Source organism: Pteronotus mesoamericanus, unplaced genomic scaffold (assembly GCF_021234165.1).
Source record: "Pteronotus mesoamericanus isolate MK-2021 breed Mesoamerican mustached bat unplaced genomic scaffold, CSHL_Meso_final contig_246, whole genome shotgun sequence".
NCBI lineage: Eukaryota > Metazoa > Chordata > Mammalia > Chiroptera > Mormoopidae > Pteronotus > Pteronotus mesoamericanus.
The window spans coordinates 12229976-12238836 of NW_026555104.1; the positions used below are offsets into that span (position 1 = coordinate 12229976).

Consider the following 8861-nt stretch of genomic DNA (forward strand, 5'->3'; position numbering starts at 1 on the left):
GGGCAGTTAAAGAGGAATTAGATTCACGGGGATGGTTGTAGGCAGAGTCAGAACACTCTGAAGTGGTGACCCATCACTTGAAGGACTCTGGGTAGTGGCACAAATGGGTATGTGCTGAACTGGAGGGGGACCCGATCATATTGCACTTGGGTGTCGAGCCCCCAGCTGGCCTGCTGTTCTCTCAGTATGTCACTGGAGCCCAGAAGTAAAAGAAATGGTATGAGTGGGATGAAATGAGGAGGTCCAAGTTGAGAAGGGCAGTGTGTCTTACGTAGATTTGAGTTGTATGTGAATTTGGTAACAATGAGTAGTCTGAATAATCCCATTGCTGGTAGGAGGTATGGCCACACAGCTACTCGGAGTAGCCAACTGATTTACTGTCACTGGTGGGTACTGGGCAAGCAACTTTGTATTTAAAGGGCATTGACCCATGTTCTTCAAAGCCAGAGTATAGCTAGGAGCTAAGGAGGGATATATGGCATCTGAGAAGCTCAAGGGAGGAGGAGTTACTAATAAGACATGGCTGTAGCTGGGCTAGAGCAGGAGCTAAACTACTCTGAAAAGGTAACAATATCCACCAGCATCACCATCCTCCATCATGTGAGGAGTATAGGTCAGAGGTGAAATCTAAGGATGTTCAGGAATCAAGAGTTGGTACAGTCCTTGCATTGCCTGTCACATGTGGTTGCATAAGCCCTGCACATCTGTTTGGCTGGAGTTGCTGGTTAGGAAGGAATGATGGGTCCTGTACTACACTTGGGCAGAGGCTGCCCCTACCTGGGTGTGCTGTCATACCACCTGTCTCTTTCTCCCCAGAGGTCCCTCCTAGACAGCCCTAGGTCCCCCAAAGATACCTATACAGCATCTCTTAGGTCAGCAGCAAGTGAGGCAAATTGTAGCCATTGTCTAAAATTACCTCTCACTGAAAGTAGATTCACATGACTTGGAGCTCCGCGGAGATGGGGAATAAACACTTGGCCAACCAGCCCGGAGTACCTCATGGGTCTGGGGTCCCACTGCTGGTGGCCACGGGCCAGAGAAGAAGGGAAAGGTGGTGCATGGCCAGTTTCACCTCTACCCTTAAAGCAAGTTTCACTGGCTCAAAGGGCTGGTGTCCAAGGGTTTGGACCAATTTGTTGTGGAAAAAAGCCACTGATTCCTACCAGTCTTTTGTTTGGCCATGAAGAAAGGCGCTCAGCTTCACAGGCCCAGAAGCAACCCGGATGGCCATGTCCTGCCAAGTGCAGGCCAGGCTTGATGCTTGATTGGTGAGGAGGCCTCAGGGACTGTTTGCCCTGTGGATGACCCAGGCAGAGGCAGACTTGTTTCTCTGCTTCTTCCTCTATGCACAAAACCATGGGTGATCCCTTTTCCTGCTCACCACCCTCCCCAAACCCAGAGCTTTCCGTGTCCGATGTTACTTTCATAGCTGAATGAGAAAGCCTGGGTGTCCTCTGCACTGACTATCAACTTTTCTAGGCCTGGGGCAGCAGGGGTATAGCTTTGCTGAGGCCACAGCACAGGCAGGGCGAGTAGAGTTCTATATTTTTTGTTATAACTTTTTTCCCCCACATGAAAACACTCATAATTGAACCCCTCAAAAGAAATTTATTTATTAAAAATTGTGTATTCATTCTTATATGTTTAAACTTGAGTCACCTTCAAAGTACTCTCCTTTGGATGCAATACACCTATCGAGACTTTTTTCCACTGCTCAAAAAGTTTTTGAACTTGTCAATTTTGATGCCTTTTAGTGCTGGGTTTTTTTGTTTGTTTGTTTGTTTGTTTGTCTCACCTCGTCCTCATGGGCAAAATGTTTCCTTTTGAGGACTTTTTTATCTAGGGAAACAAAAAAATTGCTCAGGGTGAGATCGGTTGAATAGGGAGTATGGGGCAAGGGGTTCATGCCGTTTTTGGTCAAAAACTACTGAACACTCAGCATGGTTTGGGCAGGTTCACTAGTAAATCCCCCACCATGAAATGGGCTAATGCATTGAAAGAGTCTTCAAAAAAAATTCACTGAAGCCGAACACAGCCTCTCACAACAACGCCGGCTGGTACACTGATACAGATGGGTTCCTAGAACACTCACCTAGTGGGAGAAGCCTGTACTACATGGGGCCTGCCCTCCAGAGCGTAATTCTGGGGTTCTTTGGGGGGCCACCATCATATAAAGAGCTAGCATTATTTCTGCAGTAAGGTAGATGTCTTGAATGACCCATTCAAGAACGTTCACTTAGTCCAGCTTATGAAACCTATGTCCTTTGTGTCCAGACGGGAACACTGGCAGCCATATTGAGGCCATATTTCCAGATCAGACCATGCAGGTTTGAGCAGACGCAGCAAGAACGAGAACCCTGGCCAAATTTTCTCGAATGGCTCCAGCAAAGCCACTGATGACCCATCATGCTCTCTCAGATGCAATGAGGCAAAAGGTTGTTATAATTCCTTCAGCTGGCTGAGTCACCTGTCACTCAAGAGAGCTGATAATCTTCAGGGAACTAGCAAGTAGGCCTCTCTCTGATCAGGGAGAATAATATGGATCCAGCATCGAATGTACTGCTTGGGTATTGCGGCCTCGTATGAACAAAAAAAAGTTTGTAGGATTGAGAGCAGAATCACGATTCAGGATGCTGAAGGCAATCTAGGTTTTAGGGGGAAACTCCCATCCCTGCCCAAGAGCAGGCACTTTGGTATAAGGTGGGCTGTCCGAAGGCTCAGGAGGCAGCACGCCAGTATGAACGTAGGCAGGAAACAGTCTGTGCTTGTGAACTGGGAGCAGAGGACTGAGGCCTCATTCCCCAGTAGGACTCAGAAGCAAGGAATAGTCTGAACTCATCAGGGAAGCAGTTAGGAAAAAAAAAAAAAATCAGACCTCCAAATCAGCCCCTCCCCCAGCCTGAGGTCAGGGGAGTAGATCCCCGGGGCGGGCTGGAAGGCTCCCTAAGGGGGTGTAGTGTCCGCTGTGGCGCGTCCACAGGTGTAAGCTGTTCTGGGACTATGGGTTTTGGGTGGACTGAAATTAGAACTTTCCTCCTCAAACCTGCTCTTTGTGAATTTCCCGTCTGGGTGAATGGTGCTTCTATACACTCTGCCCGTCTCAGACGCCTTGCTTCCTGCATCCCCTGCATACCTTCCAAATATCTTCCAGATCTACCCCTTCCTTCGTGTGCTCATCACCACTGCCATAGTTTGGGCTCCAATCATTTTTCACTTAATGGAATCAATTGGTCTTCGTTCCTCCTACCTTGCTCTTCTCCAAACCACCCACAGCACAGCAACATGGGCATGTCCCTGGCTCGGAATTCTTCTCTGTGTCAGGATAATATCTAAGCTCAATGTGTTGCTTTTTCAACTTGTGCCCAGGAAGACACATACGTTTCAGTCCAAGTTTAGTTCTTAGTCGGACATTTCCATTCCCAGTTGTCTGCTTTCAACAGCTCTTTTGGATCTAGAAGTGATGGCTCAGAATTGTTCTTAATAATCTGTGCTCTACAGTGTTTGGAAAATGAGTTTGGACTTTTTGACTCCGTGTCATTTCTTTGACCTGTGTCCTGTCCTCAATCAAGTGTAAATTATGAGGAAATATTTATATTATCATTACTTCTTTGTCCTTTTTGCTCTTGACCTGTGATAGCCATGATGAAAACAAAAGTATCCTGTGCTGTTTCCAGTGACAGATCCTTAGACTCTAGTCTGATTCTGGTGGGTGGTCTTCATGTGCTGCAGCAGATTTCTCCCACAGCAGAATTGTTTGGGAGTTCTATTTATTCACCCATACCCAACAATCCAGATTTGCTTACTATCTCTTGTGCTGTTGCTTTGGCTTTGCTTACAAAAAGTTATTGGAGATTTGGCAAACAGCATGGCGGTTTTGTGGAATGTTTGGGCCAATTTCAGACTTGCTTAATGAATCATACCCTTTGGCTAAATCTACAATAGGATCACATGGATAACAAATCGTGATCTTGAGATTTGATCTGAAAAGTGTTGGAGGCAAATAGAAATATGCATTATGCTTTTCTAGCACCTTGTACTTAGGACTCAGAAAAGAGTTAGAAGGCTTCAAGAGCTAGACTCCTGCTGATTTTCTGGGGGATAAAATGAACAATAAAAAGAATAACAGTGGTTACTTCCCAAAATTACATATCAAATTAGCACCAGAAAGATAAGCACCGCACTTCTGCTATAACCAAGGAGGACAACACCCTTCCTCACCTTCCTTCATCTTGACCCTTGTCAGGCCCCTGCTCTGTGTTTTGCCTCACCTCTCTGTCAAGCAATTTCCCTTATCAGTGGACCTGCTGTAAAAGAACAACTTTTTAAAAAGGAAAAGATAAAACAGATGTAAAAACTGTAAAATAGCATTAATCTACAGGTAAAACCTTTTACAAGGAACCCTCAGTGAAATGGAATACAACTTTTTGTTTGAATCAATTTTAATTCAAATTTTGTTACTTATTTTTTGAACTATGTGGACCTGGAAAACTTTCATAATCAAAATGTTCATTTTGGCCCTGGCTGGTGTGACTCAGTGGACTGAGCACCAGCAGGTGAACCAAGGGGCCACTGGTTCAATTCCCAGTCAGGGAACATGCCTGGGTTGCAGGCCAGGTCCCTGGTGAGGGGTGCGTGAGAGGCAGCTGCACATTGATGTTTCTCTCCCTCTCTTTCTCCCTCCCTTCCTCTCTGTCTAAAAATAAATAAATAAAACCTTTTTAAAAATGTTCATTTTGTACTACAGTTTTGTTATAACAGAATTTGAATTTTTGTAAGACATTTTTTCTCTTTCATTTGGAGATATCCCAATGTACTCTAAATATTTCTTTTCCACTTATAGATCTGATCTTTTGAATAAGTTCTCTCTGAAATTTCAAAAAGTACTTTATTCTTGGACTAGAATTATAGCTTCCATATTTTTCTCACATTTATTTCCTTCGGCTCCCTTCCCCCGAGCAATCTGTTCCTGTTTCTTAAAAATCTTTCCAGATACATTTCATGCATATATAAACATTATGTTTGTGAGTATATACATATGTATTTTTCTTCACTTAAAAATTTGCAAATGGTAAGCTAGTACATCCTACTTATTCTGCATCTTACTTTCCCTTGTGTTACATCTTAGAGACGTTCCATGTCAGTGGGTGTGATGAGTCCAGGAAACAAGGGATGGAAATGGAAGTGTCACCACTCACTGCTACCTCAGTCACCCACTAGCAAAATTTTTGCGCCTTGTTCCCACAACTTTATGTTCTGCTGGCCTAGACATCTTTATTCCAAAGGGGAAAATGCTTCCACCTAGAGGCACAACAATGATTCCACCGCATGGGGAGTTAAGGCCCAGCCGCTCTGGGCTTCTCATGCCTCTCAATTATCCGCAAAGAAGGGAGTTACTGCACTGTGTAGGGTGATCGATCCTGACTACCAAGGGGAAATTGGACTACTAGTCTACAGTGGTAAAAAAGAGTATTCTGAAATATGGGAGGTCTCTTAGTTACCATATTCTGTGATTAAGATCAATGGAAAACTACAACCTAATCTAGGCAGGAGTATAATGGCACAGACCCCTCAGGAATAAAGATTGGAATCACTTCACCGGGTAAAGAACCTTGACCAGCAGAGGTGCTTGATGATGGCAAAGGGGATACAAAAAGAGTAGTGGAAGAGGTAGATATAACTACCAGCTGTGATCACATGGCCAGTTATAGACATGAGAGCTAAACGTGTCATAAGTATTTCCTCCCTATGTTGTTATGAATATGTTTGTGTGTGTATATCTGGGTATGGCAAATATCTTTGTTTCTTCTTATTCCCTTATCATGTAGCATAAGATTATTGACTTTATAGCGTTTAAGTTATAAGGTGTCAAAATGAGGACTTTACCTCCTCTTTTGATGGTGGGGTTAGTGCATTTTGGGTTGTACACAGGATAGTTGTATCATATTGTGGAATTATGACTCCCTTAGTGCCTTCACTGGAGAGTCAGTATGGTTTAAGGAGATGCGTAGATGTTCCAAGTTGATGTGGGGGAGACTTGTTTTGTGTTAACTTGACTGGGCCATGGGGTCCCAGATATTTGGTTAAATGTTATTCTGGATATGTCTGTGAGGGTGCTTCTGGATGAGATTAGCATATGAATAGTAGACTGAGTACAGCAGATTGTTCTCCCTCCCCAATGTGGTGGGCCTCATCCAGCAGGTTGAAGGCCTGCAAAGAAAAAAAAAAGTGAAGTAAGGTGACAGTGAAATAAGACTTCACTCTCTCTACTTGTCTTTGAGCTGGGGCATAGGTGTTCTCTTGCCTTCAAACTCAGACTTGGACTGGAACTTGCACCATCAGCTCTGTTGATTTTCAGGCCGTTGGATGTGGACCAGAACTATTATGGGCTTTCCTGGGTCTCCAGATGGCTAACCACAGGTTTTGGGACTTCTCACCCTCCATATTCGTGTAAGTCAATTCCTTGTAATAAATCAACCAATCCGTCTGTCTATCTATCTATCTATCTATCTATCTATCTATCTATCCATCTATCTATGTATCTATTTATCTATCCTGTTTCTGTTCCCTGGAGAACAAAGACTGATAAGTGTACAGAGAGATCGCCTTTATTCTTTTCTTTAAAAAAAAAAAAGATTTTATTTATTTACCTTTAGAGAGAGGGGAAGGGAGATAGAAAGAGAGGGAGAGAAGCATCAATGTGCCAATGTGCCAGATTGGTCACCTCTCGCACGCCCCCAACTGGGGACCTGGCCTATACCCAGGCATGTGCCCTGACTGGGAATCGAACTCATAACTTTTTGGTTTTGCAGGCCAGTGCTCAATCCATTGAACCACACCAGCCAGAGTTCCTTAATTCTTTTCAATGGCCAGATTGTATCCCTAATGATGAAAGTGCCCTAATTGAATCTTCCTCAGTGATAATACAATGAGGCTCTTCCCAGTGTTTTTCTAATTTCATGAGCGTATCAATAAATATCTGTAGATATACATCTTTGCGCACAAATGCTACTTCACCTGAAGATCAAGGAATGTGATTCATGAACCTTAAGGGTGATAAATCTATATTTGTTCTGTGCATGTTTTCTATATACCTTAGAATGCAATTTCCCAATAGGAAAGCTCTGTAATGTGTATGTTTATATGTACAATGTCAGTACAATGTATGTACAATGTCAGACATGTTGACATTATAACTGTTTAATAACTATTTTAAAGCAATAGTAATTTTCAGAATAGCCAGTCAATTCATGTAACAAAACTAACTAAATACCAGTAAGGACATTCTCTTTAAGTGTATCTCTTGAACTACATAAGCAGAGAGAGTGCTTTCAGCAGGCCAAAGGATGTTGGCTCTTCTTTTCAGGAAGCCCAATGAGTCTCCTTGGGCCTCTTCTTGTAACAAACACCCACTAGAATTATGATTTTGGAATCATTTCCATTGCAAATCCCCTCTTTCCACGCCCCTTTAAAATGCAGCTGTGATATTTGGCTTCTAACCAAGGCCTGCTGCACCAACAATTCTCTAAATTTTATTTATATTTCATGTGCAGTATGTTCAAACTCTCACTTTCCCAGGTGCCAGATGCTGGTTTGGACACTCTCCAGTGGAAAGTGTTTTCCTGTAAAATAATAAAAGTAAAATGCTGAACAAACCGACTCTTTATATCAGACTTGTACCTATTTTACCAGAGTTAAGTACTCTAATAATGACTTCATTACTGTCCCAAATTTGCAGCCCCCCAAATTCCCTCTTCACCTACCTCCACAGCAAATTGTGCTTTGCTTCCGTAGGATATAAAAGCTTATAGTCATTTCACATTTCTACAGTGTTCGTTTGAAAGTGTTAGAGTGTAGGAATCTGTCTCACATGATTTCAGTGGTGCCTGATGTAACCCACCCACAGGTATTTCAAATATGATTTGGGTGAGAAGATAAAGCATGAATCCATTTACAGGATTTTAAAATATATTTAATAACTTAATGTCTGTTTTGTTAATAGCTTTAACATGTTTTCACCAAAAAGTGATGCTTTCTGTGTTTTATAATTTTGTCCCTGCAGTGGCACAGAATTTTGGCCTGACACTCTAAAAATTAACTCAGAATTTGTTTGTGATAGGTTTCTTGCCTGCTTAAAGGCAGTCCTCAATCCAAAGACCCTACTTGTGAAATGAGTAGCATTATTAGGTAGATACTAAGAAAATAGATATAATTTTTTAGATACTGCCAGTCCACTCTTGGCTTACACCTCCATCTATTGCACAGGTTTATGTGGTAATATTTCACTGAACTGAAAATGAGTAAAATTCCTTTTTCTAGCCTTGAAAAATTGAAAACCTTAGGCATGAAGATTTGTGCCAAAAACTTGTGGTTATATTCTGAGGTTTAAATGAATTCTGTAAAGCATGCTGTAATTTGTGTGTGTGTGTGTGTGTGTGTGTGTGTGTGTGTGTGTGTAAAGCCGCTATAAAATAACAAAAATTTCTGCTTGGCTGCCAAGTATCTCTTTTCACAGCATTGGGACCTGGTAGATCTAATTTTCTTTTTCACTCTTTCCATCAGATGGCGGTAGATGCCCAAGAAATAACTTCGGAAGGGCTGCTGGAGGGCGGTGAGAGGAGTGTTTTTTCTTTCCACCCCGTTGTTGGTAGTTGAGCTGACACACGCGAAAGGTAGATTGTGGGTGGGCGTGGTATACATTTTATTTTTTCGGTATGTGCATGTGTATGTGTGGCCAGCAGATTTGCCACAGACCACCTGTTTAATCCAGGCTCTCTCTAAGGGTAGCATTTGCCAGCTGGCACCAAAAAAAAAAAAAAAAAAAAAGAAGAAGAAGAAGAAGAAGAAGAAGAAGAAGAAAAAAA

General features: G+C 42.5%; 1 pseudogene; it reads right to left on the reverse strand.

Annotated features, from left to right (window-relative positions):
- Positions 1-2232: 2232 nt before the first annotated feature.
- LOC129070193 (40S ribosomal protein S29-like) lies at positions 2233-2405 on the reverse strand (annotated as a pseudogene).
- Between the last annotated feature and the right edge of the window lie 6456 nt (positions 2406-8861).